General features: G+C 45.5%; 1 long non-coding RNA gene across 1 annotated transcript; it reads right to left on the reverse strand.

Moving 5' to 3' along the window:
- Positions 1-286: 286 nt before the first annotated feature.
- On the reverse strand, positions 287-1,677 carry LOC132673841 (uncharacterized). The gene is made up of 2 exons (XR_009608230.3): positions 1,538-1,677; positions 287-751 (listed from the first exon to the last, which is right to left on the reverse strand). It is a non-coding gene; the product is annotated as an uncharacterized LOC132673841 (long non-coding RNA).
- Between the last annotated feature and the right edge of the window lie 20,382 nt (positions 1,678-22,059).

A 22,059-nucleotide genomic window follows, 5' to 3' on the forward strand; every position in this document is an offset into this window, starting at 1 on the left:
AAGAAAAAATTAACTGGCAAAGACTTTCCCTGTGTCTTAGGTCAGATTCCCAAGAGGGAGAAACTTGCAAGCAGGTCAAAAGCCACAGCCCAGGGCCAAAGGGGTAGGGTGACCCTACTGGACTAGGAGGCACTATTCCTGTGGGCAGGACAAGCCCCTGATGATCCAGAACAAAGACAGTAGGGACCGAGCATCTCAGTCTCAGTGCCGGGGACTCATCCACGAACAAAACAGATCGTGGTGCATACGTTGCTATGGGAAGACAGACCACACATAAACAAACCTGTAAGGTGATTTCCAAGACTGGCCTATTCTGTGAAGGTAGTAAAAGGGGAAGGTGCTGGGGCTGCCTGTGGAGTCATTTTAGCCAAGGTGGGCAGAGAACGAGATTAGCATGTCCCGGGGGGAACTTCCGTACTCAGAATGATGCTTCTGGGGGGCCACTCCAACCTGCTGAATATCCGAGTCCCGCACAGATCAGAGATGGTGACAACAGTCTCTGCTCCATGAAGAAACATACCCAGACCAAAAGCATTGCTTCAGTTTCATGGTTCAGCATATTTTCTCCAGCCTCCATGGGGAAAGATTATTTCATTGCCTTCAACAGAAGGCGTATTTGTATGTGTACATATGCTTGAGAGAAATTTACTGAAAAGATGTGGGTACGAGACCAGCTGGCAACACTTTCCAAGCCAGGATTCTCTTTCTGCAATCTGCCCAAGAGTTCTTGTTTGCAACGCTCGAAACCTAGCTGGGGAAGAATGCGGTGTAAGGAATACACGGGGGCAAATTCACACCTACCCTGGAGGCCCCGCTTCCCCCAAAAGGAAGGGAGGCTCTGCCCTTGAAGGGAGGCAATAAAGACTTTTCAGGGAAACGTAAGGGTCTTGGACCGTTCTGTCTGGTCCAGAGCATAGATTTCACATGCGGAAGTGGGAGAGGGAAACGAGGGAAATGCAGTTATCCAGGGGTGTCTCCTACAGCTTCCTTTTAAAAGGCCTTTTTCTAGGGTCTTAACTGTGCCTGCTCAGTGGATAGAATTCCTACCACTTTCTCAAAGTGATTCTTTCCCCAGACTTTAAAATTGCACTGATCTTCCAGTATGTCAGGTACGGCAGTGCTTAAGAGAATGGAGGTGGTCGGGGCACCCGGCTGGCTCAGTCTGCAGAGCCTGCAAATCCCAATCTCAGAGTCGTAAATTCAAGCCCCACGTTGGGCATGGAGCCTACTTGAAAAAAAAGAGAAAGAGATATGGGGCTCCTGGGTGGCTCAGTCGGTTAAGCGTCTGACTTCGGCTCAGGTCATGATCTCATGGTTCGTGGGTTCAATCCCTGAATCAGGCTTGCTGCCCTCAGCACGGAGTCTGCTTGGGATTCTCTGTCTCCCTCTCTCTCTGCCCCTCCCACCCCCCCAAAAATAAACATTTCGAAAAAGAGAGAGAGAATGGAGGTGGTGAAAAAATTGCAAATTGCAAAAATGTAAAATCACCGAGAGGCCATCAGAATATTTACCGATCCCTCCCCCCACCCCATGCTACCTTTCTTTTCCTCCTTCCTTACTGCATGTTTCTCTTTATGGCTAGTATGAGGAGCTCTTAAAAAAAAAGCACCCCGGGCAAAAAGCGTGCCCAGGGACAAGATAAACTGGGACCCCGGGCCAGAGAAAGAAGGATAAAGATAATGATGTGGGCAGAATAGTGACAACATGCCCGCATCCTAACACCCAGAACCATGAGTACATTAGGTTGCCTAGCAAAGGGGAAGTAAGGTTACAATCAGTTGACCTTAACATAGGGGGATTATGCAGGAGGAACCACTGGAATCCCAGTAGTCCTTGCAAGTGGAGAAGGGAGGCCAGGGTGTAGCAATGAAGGAAGGACTCTACCCATCCTTGCTGGTTTTGAAGATGGAGAGAGGCTCTATCAGCCAGAACAAAACGGGGCCTAGGGAAGTTGGAAAAGGCAAGAAATGGGTTCTCCCTTCATGGTATCTAGAATACACCCTGCTCTTCACCTGGTGAGACCCGTATGGGGCTTCCAACCTGCAGAACTGGACGATAACAAATTTGTGTTGTTTAAGCTGCCGAGTTTTTGTTACAGTGGCAGTAGGAAATTAACACACAGGGACGTAAAGCAAAAAATTGAAAACAAGACCCAGAGGAGGCATGAAACAGTGAGCTGGAGAACAAGAAGGCACTTCCGGGGCCCGCAAGACACAGGACAAGGTGAATAGGGCTCTTTATGGGACACCATGGATCTCAGGGCGAGGAGGCATAACTCGGCTCCCCTTGCTGGCCAGTCTCGTATTCAAGACTGTCTACCCAATGTGTGCAGCCCAGTGCAAAGTGAAAAATACGGGGCCTTTTGTTTAAATTTATGAAGGGTTTTGAGACAAAGACAGGGCTCTTCTGAACCTGGAACCCTTGTGACTCTACAGATCACATGCCCATCAAGACCCTGCTGCTCATAATTGGGGGGGGGGGGGCGGGTGGGAGCACTCTGTCACCTCCCTGAAGTAGTTCTGAGTTATTCAGGAGCATTTACTTGAGCCCGAACTGGTGATATTCCTTTTGTCTGGAACCTCTCTCAGTTCCCCCATTGCTGACTTTGCCCCTGACCTGAGATTTTAAAAAGGACGGTGTGCCTGATACATATTACTAGAAGCCTCTTTTTGTGCTCCTGCCTAGTTGGCTGGCTAAATCTCAGTATTTCCTTCTGCTGTTGCTAGGGACCCTTCAGCACCAGCAAGGGACGGGGGGTGTCCCACACGAGTCTGAGAGAGCACAAATTGTAAGCAAGAGTCATAAGCAGAATTTTTATCTCAAATCAGAGCAGAAGGACTAAACTGTACAGTCCTTACAATGCCCGTGTTTCTGGAGTTTAGAATCCCAGTTTATGTTCCTTCTGGCAAAACATATATTTCTGCAGAACCAACATCCCTTGCAAAATATAGTTCCTGTAATCAGTTAGGTGGATGGAGATTTAAAAAAAAAGGTTTTTTTGAATGTGTATTTATTTTTGTAGGAGAGAGCGACAGAGTGTGAGCAGGGGAGGAGCAGAGAGAAAGGGAGACACAGAATCCAAAGCAGGCTCCAGGCTCTGAGCTGTCAGCACAGAGCTCAATGCGGGGCTTAAACTCACAAACCGTGAGATCATGACCTGAGGCGAGTGGAAGTCAGACACTTAACTGACTGAGCCACCCAGGCACCCCAGGTGAATGTAGATTTTAAGTTGTTACCACCAGCCTCCCATTCATGTGGGTGAGGGATTTTAGCCACATGTGGCACCACACTCCCCACCTCCGTGGACTCCCCCCATCCCCCTCCCTGCCCCCACTGGCCCTGAGATGAGCAATCTAACCAGGGACCAGGGCTTTGTTCCCCATCTGCTGGACTCAGGTGAGGTGGAGTCAACAGGACAGGTCACCTGGGGCCTTTGGCTTCCATGTTTTTCATGGAGGCTAAGGTTTTCTTACTAATTCCCCAAAGTCTCTGGAGAATTCTTTGCTATTATCAAAGGAATGGGGGGCACATTTCAAAGGAATTGCTCTTTCACTCCCCACTTTCACGCTGTCCTTGCCACAAGGACAAGTCAGCATCCAAGATGTCTTGAGCCTTTGTTTCCTGTCTGAGCCCCACAAAGGGTACAGGAAAACAGATTGTGAAGGGGAAAGGAAGGTGCTACAGACTGAATGTATCCCCCCAAAATCCACATGCTGACACCTAATCCCCAGTATGATGGTATTAAATGGGGTGGGGGGGGGGGGGCTTTGGGAGTGATTAAGTCATGAGGGTAGAGCCCTCAGGCATGGGATTAGTGCCCTTATAAAAGGGACCCCGTAGAGCTACTTTGCCCCTTCCGTCACGTGAGGACACAAGGAGAAGACCGCCATTTGTGACTCAGGAAGCAAGCTTTCATTAGACACAAAATCTGCCAGTGCCTTGATCTTGGACTTCGAGCCTCCAGAACTGTCAGGAATAGATGTCAGTTGTTTAAATCATCCAGTCTGAACTATTTTTGTTCTAGCAGCCCGAATGGACTAAGACAGAAAGGAAGTGAAGAATAGGTAAAGATAGAGGGACAAACAGTAAGAAAAATTGCCACTGACTAGGGTACGGTAAGGACCACTTTGTGAGCCTTGTGGAGAGTCAAAAAGGGGCCAGACACAGCTCACTGCTGTGAAGCGTTCATCGTTCAGCCTGAGAGTCAGTGCGCCTGTCAGACAGAAAGCCACTGCTGTTTGTTTTCTGCCCAAACCCACTCTCCCCCACCTTCTTCACTGCTAGCAAAGCTCTGGAAATTCCTGCAAAAGCAGTTGTTGTTGTTGTTGTTGTTGTTGTTTTTTATTGTCAAATTGGCTAACGTACAGTGTGTAAAGTGTGCTCTTGGTTTTGGGGGTAGATTCCCGTGGTTCATTGCTTGCATACAACACCCAGTGCTCACCCCAACAAGTGCCCTCCTCAATGCCCATCACCCATTTTCCCCTCTTCCCTGCCCACCCCCCCCAACCACCCTCAGTTTGTCCTCTGTATCTAAGAGTCTCTTATGGATTGCCTCCCTCCCTCTCTGTTTCTATTTTTTCCCCTTCCCTTCCCCCATGGTGTTCTTTAAGTTAAGTTTCTCAAGATCCACATGAGTGAAAACATATGATATCTGTCTTTCTCTGACTGACTTATTTCATTCAGCATAATACCTTCCAGTTCCATCCACGTTGCTGCAAAATGGCAGGATTTCATTCTTTCTCACTGCCAAGTAGTATTCCACTGTGTATATAAACCACAATTTTTTTATCCATTCATCAGTTGATGGACATTTAGGCTCTTTCCATAATTTGGCTATTGTTGAAAGTGCTGCTGTAAACATTGGGGTACACATGCCCCTATGCATCAGCACTCCTGTATCCCTTGGGTAAATTCCTAGCAGTGCTATTGCTGGTCATAGGGTAGTTCTGTTTTTAATTTCTTGGGGAACCTCCACACTATTTTCCAGAGCAGCTGCACCAGTTTGCATTCCCACCAACAGTGCAAGAGGGTTCCCATTTCTCCACATCCTCGCCAGCATCTGTTGTTTCCTGAGTTGTTCATTTTAGCCACTGTGACCGGCGTGAGGAGGTATCTCAGGGTGGCTTTGATTTGTATTTCCCTGATGATGAGTGACGTTGAGCATCTTTTCATGTGTCTATTAGCCATCTGGATGTCTTCTTTGGAAAAGTGTCTATTCATGTCCTCTACCCATTTCTTCACTGGATTATTTGTTTTTCGGGTGTTAAGTTTGATAAGTTCTTTATAGATTTTGGATACTAACCTTTTATCCAATATGCCATTTGCAAATATCTTTTCCCATTCTGTCAGTTGCTTTTTGGTTCTGTTGATTGTTTCCTTTGCAGCGCAGAAGCTTCTTATCTTGATGAGGTCCCAAGAGTTCATTTTTGTTTTTAATGCCCTTGCCTTTGGAGGTGTATCGAGCATGAAATTGCTGCGGCTGAGGTCAAAGAGGTTGTTGCCTGTTTTCTCCTCTAGAGTTTTGATGGTTTCCTGTCTCACATTTAGGTCTTTCATCCATTTTGAGTTTATTTTTGTGTATGGTGTAAGAAAGTGGTCTAGTTTCATTCTTCTACATGTTTCTGTCCAGTTCTCCCAGCACCATTTGCTAAAGAGGCTATCTTTTTTCTATTGGATACTCTTTCCTGCTTTGTCAAAGAATAATTGGCCATACATTTGTGGGTCCAATTCTGGGTTCTGTTTTCTATTCCGTTGGTTTGTCTGTGTGTTTTTGTGCCAATACCATACTGTCTTGATGATTACAGCTTTGTAGTAGAGGCTAAAGTCTGGGGTTGTGATGCCTCCTGCTTTGGTTTTCTTCTTGAATATTACTTTGGCTATTCGGGGTCTTTTGTGGTTCCATACAAATCTTAGGATTGCTTGTTCTAACTTTGAGAAGAATGTTGGTGCAATTTGTATTGGGATTGCAGTGAATGTGTAGATTGCTTTGGATAATATTGACATATTAACAATGTAAAATCAGTTTTAAAATTGACACATAATATTGTGTCTCCCAATTTTATTTTATTTTAAATTTTTTAGTGTTTATGTATTTTTGAGATGGGGGAGGAACAGAGAGAGAGAGGGACAGAGGATCTGAAACAGGCTCTGTGCTGACAGCAGAGTAGGGCTTGAACTTACACACTGTGAGATCATGACCTGAGTCAAAGTTGGATGCTTAACCGAGAGCATGAGCAGAGGATGGGCAGGGAGAGAGGGAGACACAGAATCTGAAGCAGGCTCCAGACTTCAACAATCAGCAAGGCTGTGATCCACATGCAGAAAAATGCACAAACCATACCACACAGCTTGATGGTGAGCACACTCATGTGACCCCTCCCACCCCATGATAATAACAAAGGTGACACTTCTCCTGACTTCTAACACCATAGGCTAGTGAGGCTTGTTCTTGAACTTTATATAGCATGTGTTATAGACTGAATGTTTGTGTCTCCTTCAAATTAACAAGTTGAAACTCTAACCCCCAGTGTGGCTGTATTTGGAGATGGAGTCTCTAGGGAAGTAATTAAGGCTAACCGAGGTCATAAGGGTGGGGACCTGGTCCCATAGGATTAGTGTCCTTTTAAGAAGAGACTAGAAAGATTCCGCTCTTTACCCCTCCAGCAGCACACTTAGGAAAGATCATGTGATGACATAGAGAGAAGGTGGTTGTTGAAAAGCTAGAAAGAGAGCCTCCCTGAGAAACCAAATCGGCCAGAACCTGATATTGGCCTTCCAGCCTCCAGAGCTGTGAGAGAATGAACTTCTGTCGTTTAAGCTTAGTCAGCCTGTGGTGTCTTGTTATGGTGGCCTGAGCTAACTAACAGAGCATGTACTCCCTGAGGTCCAACCCTGAGCTTGATCAAGCATCCAACCCCCACAAGGCCATGTGCTCAGGGACACTCTCCCCAGGTCCAGACCACGACTGCTCTAAGCTGCACACAGACCTTCCATAGCCCTGTTAGTGACTGGTTTGTTTGTTTGTTTATTGGTAAAGTATATTTTCTTTATTTAAACAATTTTTTTAACATTTTTGTTTCATTTTTGAGAGGCAGAGAGAGACAGATCACAAGCAGGCAGAGAGAGAGAGGGAGACACAGAATCCAAAGCAGGCTTCAGGCTCCAAGCTGTCAGCACAGAGCCTGACGTGGGGGCTTGAACCCATGAACAGCAAGATCATGACTTGAGCCAAAGTCAGATGCTCATCTGACTGAGCCACCCCGGTACCCCATGTAAAGTACATTTTTATTACTGCTTTTTTGTCCACAGGTTTTGCCTTTTCTACATTTAATCTAGTCTGTTTTATTTATTTATTTATTTATTTATAATAAAAATGTGTGTATTTTTTCAGGAATAGAATTTAGTGATTCATCACTTACATATGACACCCAGTGTTCATCCCAACCAGTGTCCTCCTTAATGCCCTTCACCCCTTTAGCCCTTCCCCCACCCAACACCCCCCAACCACCCTCAGTTTGTTCTCTATATTTAAGAGTTTCTTATGGTTTGTCTCCCTCCCTGTTTTTTATTATTTTTGCTTCCCTTCCCTTATGTTCATCTTTTTGTATCTTAAATTCTACATATGAGTGACATCATATGGTATTTGCCTTTCTCTGACTGACTTATTTCACTTACTATAATACCCTCTAGTTCCATCCACATTGTTGCAAATGGCAAAATTTCATTCTTTTTGATGACTGAGTAATATTCCATTTTGTGTGTGTGTGTGTGTGTGTGTGTGTGTGTGTGTGTACACACACACACACACATATATATATATACCACATCTTCTTTATCCATTCATCAGTCTGTGGACATTTGGGCTCTTTCCATATTTTGGCTATTGTCGATAGTGTTGCTATGAAACATTGGGGAGCATGTGTCCCTTCGAATCAGCATTTTTGTATCTTTTGGATAAATATCTAGCCGTGCAATTGCTCGGTCATAAGGTAGTTCTATTGTTAATTTTTTGAGGAAACTCCATGCCATTTTCCAGAGTGACTGCACCAGTTTGCATTCCCATAGTAACTGGTTTAGATGTGAGCATGTGGGACAATTCTGGCCAATAAGGAAAGTCTGCTGGAGGCTTCTGGGAAAATTTTTCTTTTTATGAAAAAGATGCACAGACAAAAACATTCCTTTGTTTCTGTTTGATATTGTTGTTCTTGGAATTAGAGCAGTCCCTTTATAACAATGAAGGGAAATATCTGAGGTATAAAGTCAACACTCTGAGGACAGAATAGTGAAAATAGGGCTGGAACACGGGTGAGGTAAGTGAAACATTTACCTGAGGTGCAAAATTTAATTTAAAGGGGTGTCAAAAATTTCAGTAATCAAGGAGTGCCTGGGTGGCTCAGTCAGTTAAGCATCCAACTTCGGCTCAGGTCATGATCTCCCAGTTAGTGAGTTTGGGCCCCACATCAGGCTCTGTGCTGACAGCTCAGAGCCTGGAGCCTGCTTCAGATTCTGTGTCTTCCTCTGTCTCTGCCCCTCCCCCACTTGCACTCAGCCTCTCTCTCTCTCTCTCTCAAAAATAAATAAACATTTTGGGGCGCCTGGGTGGCTCAGTCGGTTAAGCGTCCGACTTCAGCTCAGGTCACGATCTCACGGTCCGTGAGTTCAAGCCCCGCGTCGGGCTCTGGGCCGATGGCTCAGAGCCTGGAGCCTGCTTCCGATTCTGTGTCTCCCTCTCTCTCTGCCCCTCCCCCGTTCATGCTCTGTCTCTCTCTGTCTCAAAAATAAATAAACGTTAAAAAAAAAAAAAATTTAAAAAAATAAATAAATAAACATTTTAAAAATCTCAGTAGTCAAGATACATAATATTTAATGCAATATTTTGAAAATGAGTATTAATGCAAAAAATCCACAATGAACAAAATATCAAAATGTTAAATAGACAGGAAAGTAACAATACCATCCTACGCGACAGTGAAGCGTGAGGGAAAAGGAAAAATCAGTAACACTGATCTCGCTTTTATTCAAAAATTTTGAGGGGGTGTCTGCATGGCTCACTCAGTTGAGCATCCAACTCTTGACTTCCGCTCAGGTAATGATCCCAGGGTCGTGGTATTGAGCCCTGCATCAGGCTCTGAGCTGGGCATGGACACGGCTTGAGATTCTCCATCTCTCTCCCTCTGCCCCTCCCCAGCTTGCACGTGTGCTATAAATAAATAAATAAATAAATTTTTTGATATTTTGTCCATCCTGAGTGTGTGTATTAATTTTCCTTTTTAAAAATATTGCATTAAATACTATTTGTTTTTATTATTGAATTTTTTGCACCCCCTTCAATTTTACTCCCAGGGCAAGTACCGTGCTCATTTCACCTAATACCAGCCCCAAGTTAAAATGAAAATTCTGGGGGCACCTGGCTAACTCATTCAGGAGAGCATGTGACTCTTGATCTCAGGGTCCTGAGTCCAAGCCTCACATTGGGTGTAGAGATTACTTAAATATATAAATAAGGGGCTCCTGGGTGGCTCAGTCAGTTAGCATCCGACTCTCAGGTCATCTGACCTATAGGCTCAGGTCATATATCAGGTTGGTGAGTTTGAGCCCTGCATCTACAGTGCGGAGCCTGCTTGGAGTTCTCTGTCTCCCTCTCTCTATTCCCCTCCCCCCACTAGCTCTCTCTCACTATCTCTCAAAATAAGTAAATAAACGTTACAAAATAAATAAATAAGTAAACTTAGGGGTGCCAGGGTGGCTCAGTCAGTTGGGCATCCTACACCTGATTTCATCTCAGGTCATGATCCTGGGATCATGGGGTTGAGCCCTGCATCAGACTTCACACTGAGCTTGGAGCCTGCTTAAGATTCTCTCTCTCTCTGCCCCTCTCCCCCACTTGTGTGTACTCTTGCTCTCTCTCTCTGAAATAAAAATAAGTAAATAAGATAAGAATAAATAAACTTAAACTCTAAAAGTGTTTTACCTGCAGACTTTTCATTACATGGAATAATAGAAGTTTTATTGTAAACATTATTTTTAGTTGGGTTTTCTGTTTACTGCGGCTCAAAGTGTCATAACAAATACAAGATCCATTAGCTGCAAGTGACAGAAACAATGGATCCTGACTAAAAGAGTGAGAAAGGCACTATCTCCTACATCATAGAGTCCAAATTACAGTGGACTCCAGATGCAGCACAACCAGGGGTCCAACTCTGTGTCTCTCCTGTTCTTCGACCAGAACTTTCCTCCCAGAGGTTTGTCTGAAGGTCGGTGTTGTATAACAAAGAATGTATCTGGTCTTTGTCCTAGGTTCCTGGCACAGGCTTTCTCAGACCCTTGTGATTTCCCGGGTGATGGGTTTGCCTTTGTTTTTCATAAGCCCCTTGGGTCACACCTGAATTTACACAAACAAGGTGGCCCAAGATGGAGGTTGGTCACCAGAAAGTCCACCCACGTGATTAGACAATTCCTGTGTTAAGCCAGCCCCACCTCCAGGGAGGGGATGGGAGTTGGAGAATGAGTTCAATCACATGACCATTGTTTAATCAATCTTGCCTACGGAATGAAGCCCCAGTTAAAACTCTGGATGCTGAAGTTCAAGTTCAAAGCAACTTCCTGGTTGGTGAACACATTGATGTGCAGGGAGTGACGCTCTGATTCCACAGGGAGAGGGAACAGGTTCTCCATGTTCAGGACCCTCCCAAGACCTCGACCCATGGTCCTGATTTTTATACTTAATATAATAAAACTATAGTCATAAGGATACTGCTTTCCTGGCTTCTACGAATCATTCTAGCAAATTATTAAAACTGAGCGGTGTCATGGGAACCCCCAGATCTGTAGCCAGTTGATCAGAAGCAAAAGTGGTTGGGATCCCACTTGCAGCTGGCATCTGAGGTAGGGAAAGTCTTTTTGAGAACTGTGCCTTTTAACTTGTGGGGCCCACACTGACTCCAGCTGAGATCTGTATTTCTATCTGGAGAACTGTATTACAGTACACAAGTTGATGTCACAACAGTTGGTATCAGAATAGTCAGCTTCCCCCAGGGTCACAAAAAGTCTGCCAGTAGAAACATACCTACTAGTTTATTTCTAGCAAGGAGGGAAACACTTATCCCCCAAACATGGAATAGATCATCTTTCCCTCAACTTATTGTGCCCACTTACATCACACTAGACCCGGGTCACCGGGAGAATGTCACAGATTGATTGGTTTAAGCCCAACTTCTTAAAGCGACCACTGGACAGCGTACGAGTTTTCTGTGATTAGTTTAAAGTAATCGATCTTCCCATCCTGCCACCAAGAATTGAAAATGGGGCAGGGCACCTGGTTGGCTCAGTAGGGGAGCACACGACCCTTAATCTCGGGGCTATAGGTTCGAGTCCCAGGTTGGTTGTAGAGATCACTTGAAAAAAAAGTCTCTAGGGGCACGTGGGTGGTTTACTCAGTTAAGCATCCGACTCTTGATTTTGGCTCAGGTTATGATCTCACAGTTCATGAGTTTGAGCCCCACATTGGGTTCTGTGCTGGCAGTGCAGAACCTGCCTGGGATTCTCTCTCTCCCTCTCTCTCTGCCCCTCCCCCACTTGCGCGCGGGCGTGAGCTCTCTCTTGCTCTCTCTCAAAATAAAAAAAATAAATTTTAAAAATCTTCAAAAAAAAATCTCTAAGGAAAAAAAAAAGGAATTGAAAAGGGGGTCATCATCCCTCAGTCCGCATGAGCTATTTTTTCAGGAGTGGTAAATAATTAAACAAAGTTGAGGCTCTGTTAGGAAAAAGAAGGTGCGCTGAATAATGGATGTCAGGAAGACCGCCAACAGAATAGCATCATATAAAAAAAGAGAATAGCCTTTGATTTGAATCGCAACTTCAATATCCACTGGTTGTGGGAACTGACTTCGAGAACCTGTGTTCTTATCTGTAAAAGGAAATATAATGTCTACCTGAATGAGTGTTTGTAACATGAGTTTACATTAAACAACAATGCACGGCGTGTAATGTATTGTGGTGCCTAATGAAATGCATAGTGCCTGACACGTAGTAGATGTGTAATTACATGCCCAGTACCTGGCGTGCACAATATCTTTCCTTCATCCAGCCTCCTTTAGACGCCGAGCTCCTGGGGGCTGCGTGCAACCTTTCATCTTTGATGACCTTGACGAGTGCCTGGCACACGATGGGCACTTAAATAGATGTTGGCTAAATGAAAGGACAAGAACATTCCTCTGCAAAACTGGGACCTTTCTCTCTCCTAACGTGAAGAATTCTGCAACTAACTATGGAGCCCATTTTTGCTTTGACACAGGAAATTTTAGCTAGCTAAATTTGAACTGCAGAGTCCACACATCTTAGCTCTCGTTTACCGGATCTTGATCTTCCTATCTCTATTTCCCTCCGACCTGAATTTCCACCTCCCTGTGTTTCTTTTCCCAGGAGCATTTTGTTGTTAAGTGTCCTTGCCAGAAGCCATTTTCATTGAAAGTGATAAGACAAAAACAAACAAGTGGGCAAACAAAATCCTAGCATTAAAAAAAAAAAAAAAAGCCACTGAAGACCCATCGAGGACTTTCTGCCATTATGAAGTGAATTATTTCCTAGGCTGGTCTGAGTAGCACCCAGACTTTATATCAGGCTTTGTTCCAAGGGGGTGGGAGTGCCAAAAGGGAATGTGGCCGCCCGAAAGCCGTCCAAGGAAAAAGGCTTCATTTAGAGGCGAGCCCACAATACACAGTTGGCAATGCTAAACTGAGCGTTCTCCCAGCTTCCAGGGGGAAATGAAAGGCATTCCTCCTATAGCTTCCCTTTCAAGCTCTCACAGCTGGAAGGGCAGGAGAGCCAAGTTCGGCCCTTTTCAATGCAGGTTGTCACTCGGATGCCAGGATCTTCTGATCTATTAGCCAAACACCCAACGTGAGAAAAAGACCCATCATGCATCTTTTTGCTTATCCATCATTAAATGCTCCATTTAACACAAAAGAACCTGACTTTCCCTTTTTCTCTTCTGCCATAGCTTGAGGAGAACACCGCCCCTAAGAGATTTTTTAAAATTACAAAAGGGAAAAAAAGAAAGAAAGATGACAGAAAGAAAGAAAGAAAGAAAGAAAGAAAAAGAAAGAAAAAGAAGCTTTGGAAGCAGATCCCTCATTTGTAATTCTGCACCTGAGGCTGTTTGTATTTCATGGAATCTGAGAACAGGAAGGGAACTCGGGAGTACTCTCATGGAAACCCCCCTGTTTCACAGACTGAGAAGCTGTTGCCTGGGGAGGTGAAGTGACTCACCCAAGATCACACAACTAGTTAAGGGCAAGGGCAGGACCAGACGACCATCTCCCGACTCCTAATTCAGTCTTTGCTCACTACACGATAGACGTTTTCATCAGACCATTTCTACAAATTCTTATAAGAGATTTAATAATTCAAACAGACGATGCCCTTGCAGAAGGACAAACTGGAGTAGCTTCTGTGTTATTTTAAACCAACAACCCAGATAGTAAAATTCAAGAGCTCAGCTTCTTTTTCTGGTCATACAGAATAAAATAGTTTACAGGCAGACATTCCCTAACTCACAAATAAGCTACGTTCTAACAGTGTGTTTGAGACTTGCTGTTTAGAACGCTGGATGTGTGTTCTTCCCGGGAAATCACGTGAACCAGCGTGGGTAGAATCCCAGGCCGGGTCACAAAGGCCGACTTAACCAGTAAGTAACCACAGTGGAGTCGAAGCAACCCCTCATCATGTGATTTCCAAGCAAGACCAAGTTTCAAGTTCCAAGAAGGAGTGGCAGAAACACAGCCAAGTGCCCCATGGCCCCAGCGGGAAGATGTACCTCCCAGGTGGGTGTGGGGAGTCCCAATAGAACCATGAACCGGCCATGGGCTTTGCCTGAAGATCGAGTGGTTTTCACCGTTGCCAGTTTAGGAGTGGCCTAGTTCCTTAACGTCCCTGAGCGTCTGAAAAGTGAGGAGGATTATCATACCTCACAGGAAAGTTATAAGGACAAAAGAAGAGAATGCGTTAAAAGGACCTGTTAAAGCGTCTCGCGTGCATGACAAGCTATTGCTTATTACTGTTAGCTACTTGGGGGGAGTGGAAGGAAGGATGGGCTCTGGCAGTCTGAAGAACTGGGATCCTCTTTTGGGGAAGGCTGACTCTGGGGTGGAGGAAGGCTCCTGCCAGGGCCTGATGGACAGGAGACAGTGAAGGGACCCGGGTTCTTGGCCCCCAGCTGTAGTTCCATCCTGACTCGACAGGAGAGGCAGGCGCTGGGCGGGGCCCACAGCACTACTCCATGTAACCCTGTCATTGAAAGGGCTGGACTCAGCAGCATGCAATCATAAAGCAGACTTGCCCTCTGCAATCATCTTTACCCGTCCCCGGGGACCATCTCCGCAACCTCCCATCATACTTCTGGGCCCTTTCAAGTCTCATTTCAGTGACTAAAATATCCAAGCCAGTGTAACAATCCACCCCCAAACTGTGTTAGATTTTAAGCTCCTGCTCCTTCCTTCCGCAGGCTGAGGACTGCTTCAGGCTTAGAGGCAGCAGAGGGGAGAGGGGTGGGGGTCTGTGTGGTTGGCTTCTCTCTCCCAGCTCTGCCCCAACCCCCACGCTCCCCAGCTGGATTGCAGACGTCTGAGGTCAAACCCACAGGGAGAGAGGATGGAGGAAGGAGAGCAGAGCCCCGTGACCTGGCACAGGGTCCTCTGGGTGTCCGATGCACGGCAGTTACCTCTGTCCAGGCCCCTGGCTCCAGAGTGGCTCTGTCCCAGTTTGCCCAGAACTGCGAGATTTTCCAGGAGGCAGGGCTTTCAATGCTAAAACTGGGGCAGGCCCAGGCAAACCGGGAGGAGCTGGTTACCTTACCCAGGCACGTCACACTACCCAGCTCCCTCCAAAGCCACCAATTTCTCGAGACTTTTCTGCCCGGAGTGACCAGTGGGAAAACTGGTAGCCAACTGTAGTTCTCTTCACAGGTCCTGCTTACAGGGCTCACCTGGCTCTGAGACGTAGATCCCTGGCATCTTCTAAAGACTTTTTTTTTAGTTATTTATTTATTTATGTAGAGGGAAAGAGAGAGAGTAGGGGAGGGGCAGAGAGAGAGAGAATCCCAAGCAGGCTCCACACTGTCTGCACAGAGCCCCGATGCAGGGCTCAGACTCACAAACCATGGGATCATGACCTGAGCTGAAATCAAGAGTCAGATACTTAACCGACTGAGCCACCCAGGTGTCCCAGATTCCTGGCATCTTCTAGATGGTTCTCTTTGAGACCTCTGTCTAAGCTGAAACTTAGCTTATGAACTAGAGGAATTTCTAGTGCCATGGAACCCTCAACTCATCGGTTCCACTGGACACTTAAGAACATCTCAAAAAAAAAAAAAAAAAAAAAGAACATCTCAGCAGAGGGACATTTGACTTCAGCTCATGTCATGATCTCATGGTTTGTGAGTTCAAGCCCCACATCGGGCTCACTGCTGTCAGCCTGTCAGCACAGAGCCCGCTTCGGATCTTCTGTCCCCCTCTCTCTGCTCCTCCCCTGCCCGCACTCTCCCAAAAATAAATAAATATTAAAAAAAAAAAAAAAAAAAAAGAACATCTCAGCAGGTATCCTCAAGAGAGAAACTACAGCTTGGTGTAGGTCGTGGCCTGGGATCAAATTATAGCTCAACCATGGGGTGCCTGGGTGGCTCAGTGGTTAAGCATCTGACTTTGGCTCAGGTCATGACCTCACAGTTTGTGAGTTTGAGCTCCGTGTCAGGCTCTGTGCTCACAGCTCAGGGCCTGGAGCTTACTTGGGATTCCGTGTCTCCCTCTCTCTCTGCTCCTCCCCCTCTGACACTCTGTCTCTGTCTCTCTCTCTCAAAAATAAATAAACATTTAAAAAAAATTTTTTTAATGTTAGTTCAGCTTTTCACTACCCTGGACTGTGTTACCTTGAGCAGATTACTGGGCATCTCAGTATACTGGGCCTCAGTTTCCTCCCATGTGAAATGGTACCTAATTCATAGAATTATCCAGAGGATTGTAAAAGTTAACTCATGCAACCAGTCTGGGTTCTGGTAAGGGCACAGTAAATGTTAGCTGCTATCAACATTACAATAGCAAGCCAGGATTGGGCAACAAAAACTTTAATAAGTTTTAAATCTGTTGCAGGCATGTTTTCTCAAGTTATCTTCTCAATTTTAAGGCAAATTAATGAGTCAGTGTTGCAAAGGCACCAGTGAAAGGTCAGACGCTCACACACTGCTGGTGGGAATATAAATTTATAGTCTCTCTGGAAGGTCATTTAGCAACAAGTTTTGAAATCCCTAAAAATGTTTTTGACCCAGCAATTCCACTTCTAGGAATTTATCCTGAGGAAATAATTAGATGTGCAGATTACTCATCACAATACCCTTAAAACAGAAAAGGATAGGAAATAATCTAAAGGTCTTACAATAGGGAATTGGTTAGATTTTGGTTCATACATACAATGGAACAACATGCAACCATTAAGAATGAAATAATAAATCTGTATTTATTGACATAGAAGGATGCTTGTGATATGTATGGTGTACGTATTTTTTTTAATGTTTATTTATTTTGAGAAAGAGAGAAAGAACACATGTATGCGTGTGTGAGCAGGAGAGGGGCAGAGAGAGAGAAAGAGAATCCTAAGCAGGTTCCATGCTCAGTGTGCAACCAGATGTGGGCCTCGATCTCACAACTCTGGGATCATGACCCGAGCTGAAATCAAGAGTCAGTTGCTCAAGCAACTGAGCCACCCACGTGCCCCTAGAGCATATACATTTTAAAATCATGTAGATTCCAGGATTTTTTCTGAGCATAGGGATTATTACCATCTAGTTGATGGAAAAATGTATAAATATACTTTTGTATCTTGCTTTTTTCTTTTTTGTTTAATGTTACCTAAAAACCATTTTGCACCATCTATAAACGTTAGTAGTGATAATATCCATCAGCTTGACGTTTCATGATTTAGATGATGAATCATTTCTTGTTGGAGCACGTTATTCCAATAGTGCTAACATCTTCGTACATAATACTTTTTTTTTTTTTCATTTTTGGGAGTATTTCCTTAAGGTTAACACCCCAAAATCAAAATCAAAGTAGCAGAGCAAAGTATAGGAAGGTGTGTGTGTGCGTGTGTGCACGCGCACGCTGCATATGAGGGGGATATAAATATTTTTAAGGCTTTCAGCACATACTGCTTTCCAACAAGGTTATACCCATACACAAGAAGAATCAGTCTGGAGTCCATGCTTATCCACTTAGTAGAGCTTGTCCACCCTCCTCTGCAAAGAGAGGAGCTCACACTGCGTATATAATGTCTTTCCTAGGTTTATTGTCCTACACAAACAGATTATTTTGAGAGTATCCTTTCCTCTTATTATGATGAACACTGCTGGTTTCCTGTGAAACTGCACAAATTACCACAGATACAAGACGAACGACAAAAAAAAAAGAGGGGCGCCTGGCTGGCTCCTTTGGTAAAGCATGAGACTCTTCATCTTTGGGTTGTGAGTTTGAGCCCCACACTGGATGTAGAGATTACTTAAAAGTAAAATCTGAGGTGCCTGGGTGGCTCAGTCAGTTTGGCCCCTGACTTCGGCTCAGGTCATGATCTCACAGCTTGTGAGTTCGAGCCCTGCATTGGGCTCTCTGCTGTCAGCACAGAGCCTATCAGATCTTCTGTTCACCCCCCCCCCCCGCCCCTCCCCAGCTCCTTCTCTCTCTTTCTTTCAAAAAAATAAACTTTAAAAAATAATAATAGTAAAATAGAATCTTTTTTTTTTTTTTTTTTTTTTTTTTTAAATAGAATCTTTAAGAGGCACCTGGGTGGCTCAGTCAGTTAAATGTCTGACTCGATTTCGGCTCCGGTCATGATCTCACAATTCATGGGTTTGAGCTCCACATTGGGCTCTTCGCTGAACATGCAGAGCCTGCTTGGGATTCTCTCTCTCTTTCTGTCTCTGCTCCTCCTTCAGTTGTGCTCGCATGCTCGCTCTCTCTCTGTCTCTCTCAAAATAAACTTAAAAATAAGAGGAAGAAAAAATAAAATCTTTAGAAAAAGAGAGAAAGGAGAAAACCATTCCACCGTTACCCTCCCCCCCCCCCCACATACTCACCAATCGATCGGTTTATATGGCAGACAGGCAATTTGATTATGCTCAGTATAACTCAGTACATTTCGGCAGTTTCTAAGTGCCTTTCAGTGGTTGTTCTTCCCTTTATTTCTGATTAATTTTGAATATTTTTTCAGAATTATTGATGATACAAAATTCAAGTGTATTAAGAAGCATCTTAATGCTGGAACATTGAGTGGAAGCCTCGAACAAAAACTGGCAGATTGAAGCCCAGGAGAAACTTCCAAATGTCAAATGCTCTCTTGTTCTATAATAACAGAAAGTCTAAAAAGTCTGATGGACGCAGCATGAAGTTTAGGAAAAGAATCACATAAAACAATCACAAGTAGAAAAATACAAATAATGAAAACGACAAGAGAAGAGAGAAAGATTTTAAGAATTAGAACATGCCAAAAGCAGTCCTTCATTAAGAGCAGAGATGTGTCTTGAGCATAGATTCTTTGCATCACCCAACTTAGTGAAAAAGAGTGAATCAGAGGAATATCACTCTTGGTAATTTGACCACAATACACTGACATCAACAAGGATAGCATAGACTCATACTAGGCCACCACTACAAGGACACTGATCAAAAAATGTAGGAAAAAGTATAACAAAAATTGGAGGAAAAAAGGGGCGCCTGGGTGGCTCAGTCGGTTGAGCGTCTGACTTCAGCTCAGGTCACCATCTTGCAGTCCGTGAGTTCGAGCCCCGGGTCGGGCTCTGGGCTGACAGCTCAGAGCCCGGGGCCTCCTCTGGATTCTGTGTCTCCCTCTCTATCTGCCCTTGACTCACTCGCATTCTGTCTCTGTCTCTCTCAAAAATAAATAAACATTAAAAATTTTTTTTCAAAATTTGTAATGTGTTGTGATTTCCCCTAGATGAATATTCACATTTATACCTAATTTGATCTTCATAATTTGATCCTCTTTTTCTTAGAAAAAGTCCCAATTTGTACTAACCTCGGGTGCTGAAAAACCCAGATCCGCCCCTTCTGTGAACACAGTCCCCACCCATGTTCTCGGGGAAGATCCCAAATCCAGTTTCTGCTGTCTCCATTATCATACCTGGCATGTTTCATTTTGTTTGTTTATTTTATTTCTTTCTTTATTTATTTTTAGAGGGAGGGAGAGAGTGCAAGCAGGACAGAGGGGGAGACGGGGAGAGAGAGAGAGAGAGAGACAATCTTAAGCAGGCTCCACACTCAGCACAGAGCCTGACTCGGGGCTCCATCCCACAACCCTGGGATCATGACCTGAGCCGAAATCAAGGGTCGGATGTTCAACCGACTGAGCCACCCAGGTGCCCCATACCTGGCATGTTTTGTAACGAGAAGACGTACCACAGCCCAAGTCCCTTTGGGAAGGACTAAACAATGCCAGAAAAACCTCTCCGGAGACTCTGTAGGTGGGAAAAGGGGTCAGTTCACTCAGCTTTTGACACTGAGCGTCCACCACAGACATCAGGCACCGTGGACACCGATGAAGGACGGGCCGCAGCGGCAGAGGTGCAGATACAAATGGGAAGTCGGTTTGTGAACCGACGGCACTCAGCAGGGCACAGTCGTAAGGCCACTCTGTTTCCACCACGTCTTTCAACCTGACTCCACCCCAGCAGGACGTCTGAGGCAGGCATCGCACATAGGTCCCTTTAAGGCACGAGAACAATAGTTGTTCAGTAGTTTGGTGGCACTCAAAATGCTCAATTTCACTGAAAGGTCAAGTGTCTCTCTCCTTGGCCATGTCCCCCAGGCACCTGCCATTCTTCCATATCCGCTTGCTAGCCAGGGTTGTTGGTGAAGGGGAGGGGAGGGAGAGAAGGGGAGAGGAACAAGGATAAAGGAGCAGAAAGGCTCTTATCTGATTGCCTCGGTAATGACCTGAGGTCGGAGTTTGATAACTAACCACCATTTAGGACATGTCTGTGGATTTCTTGAAGAAGCCACAAGCACTTATGCTGCAAAGCTTCCAAGGTAGGGTTGCCAGATAAAATACAGGATACTCAGCTAATCTGAAGTCCAGATAAACAATAAATGGCTTTTTAGTATATCTCAAACAGTGCATGTGATAGACTAACAGCTCGTCCTTTGCTTATCTGAAATTCAAATTTAAATGGCCATCTTGTATCTTCATTTGTCAAATCCGGCAACCCTGTCCTAAGTACCGTGCTCATGAGGTTGGGGTGTGTGTATGTTGGGGACAGGGACCGCAGCAGCCCCGCAGCAGCTGGTCTTCTGATCTCCACACCCAACGTGGGGCTCCAACTCACGACCCTGAGATCAAGAGTCACGTGCTCTACAAACCGAGCCAGCCAGGCGCCCTGGGTGAGGTTCCTTTCAGGGAGGCTCCAGGCAGTCTGCCCAGTTTGCGAGCCACATCTAGTGTAGGAGAATGGTGTACCTTTGCCCCATTGCCTTCTGGGGCAGGGCCGTGTTGGTCTAGTGTCACCCTGACTTCTGGGACCAGTCCTCGGCTTTCCCCAAACACTTAAAGCTCCCCCTGACGCCCTTCTCACTTACCTGGAGGCGAGAAGGAAGCACCTGTCTCCCCTGCCCCAGGGAAGGGCACTGGGGTGGTGGGAACACACAGGCCTCCGTCAGCCTTCTCCATAGAAACCCTTTTGGCTGTCATTTGCGGGCGGGAAGCAGGGAAGGGTTTAAGGCTGACAGAGGAAGTTTCACATTGTCCTATGTGGGTCTCAGCACTTTGTGTGGATGGGAGGTTTCTTGGCACTGACTATCTTGTTCTCTGCCTTTGCGGCCTCTGTTGAAATTTCTGGATAACAGGAAAAGTCCCTTTTAACCTCCAGTTATACTCCCTCCTTATGAAAGAAGTCCAAGGGGGGCACAATGGGAACCATGGGAAGAGCTTTTTTAGCGGGGTCTGGGGCAATCAGGAAGGGCCTCAAGGAAGGGGAGCCACCTAGCAGGCCCTCAGCCTGTGCTGCTCAAACTTTAAAGTGCCCAGGGTCCCCCAGGATGGAATTAAACTGCAGATTTGGCTTTAGCATGTCTGGGGGGGTGGCCCTGAGAGTCTGCATTTCCTGCAGCTCTCAGATGATGTCCTCATGTGCACTTTGAACAGCGAGGGGCTAGAAAGACACGTAGGAGTTGTTGCCAGGCCCTTAGGGGAGAGGGGAGAGGTCGGGCATGGCCATCGTGGGAGCAGCAAGTGTGAATGCAAAGTTCAGGTCATGTCAACATTGCTTTTGGGCTGTTCAGCCTGTAGGTCAGGGGCTAAAAGGGACCAAACCACACTGGTGGAAGGGGGATGGGGAGTCGGCAGTAGAAGTTCCAGAAGGGTCCTGACTCTGCTGGCAAAGCTAGAACAGGAAAATCAGGCTGAGTGGGCTCCATTTGTGTCAGATCTTGTAAGTAAAAAAAAAAAAAAAAAAAAAAAAAAAAAGAAAAACAACCACTTTATGAGCTAGCCTCTATAATTGCATTTCACAAAGCCGTGTGAACGTTAATTACTGAGTGAATCCGATGGCTTGACCACAAAGGGCCTGGGACGGATACATTCAAGTCTTACTTTGCACCTCGCCCAGCTGGCACTGTCATACAACTCTGTGTCTCTCAACATGCATAAAAGGTGTGAGTCACATGGTAAAGGTCTGTTGCCCTGATGGAACACCTTGCTGAGGGTCAGCGTCTCAGCCTAACCCTGACTATGGGAGTTGGAATAATGGCTCCCCCAAAGATGTCGACACCCTAGTCCCCGGGACCTACGAATATTACCTCACATGGCAAAAGGGACTTTGCTGCTGGGATTTAGGATTTTGAGATGGGGACATCATGCTGGGTAATCTGGGTGGACCTAACCTACCCACACGAGTAAGGACTCACCATTCCCAGCTGTGCTCAGAAGGAGTGATGTGACAGTGAAAGAAATGTCAGAGAGACATGTCAGGAGCATGAGAAGTCCTGTTGCCGGTTCCTGTAGCGTGGG

Source organism: Panthera onca, chromosome C1 (genome assembly GCF_046562875.1).
Source record: "Panthera onca isolate mPanOnc1 chromosome C1, mPanOnc1 haplotype 2, whole genome shotgun sequence".
Taxonomy (NCBI): domain Eukaryota; kingdom Metazoa; phylum Chordata; class Mammalia; order Carnivora; family Felidae; genus Panthera; species Panthera onca.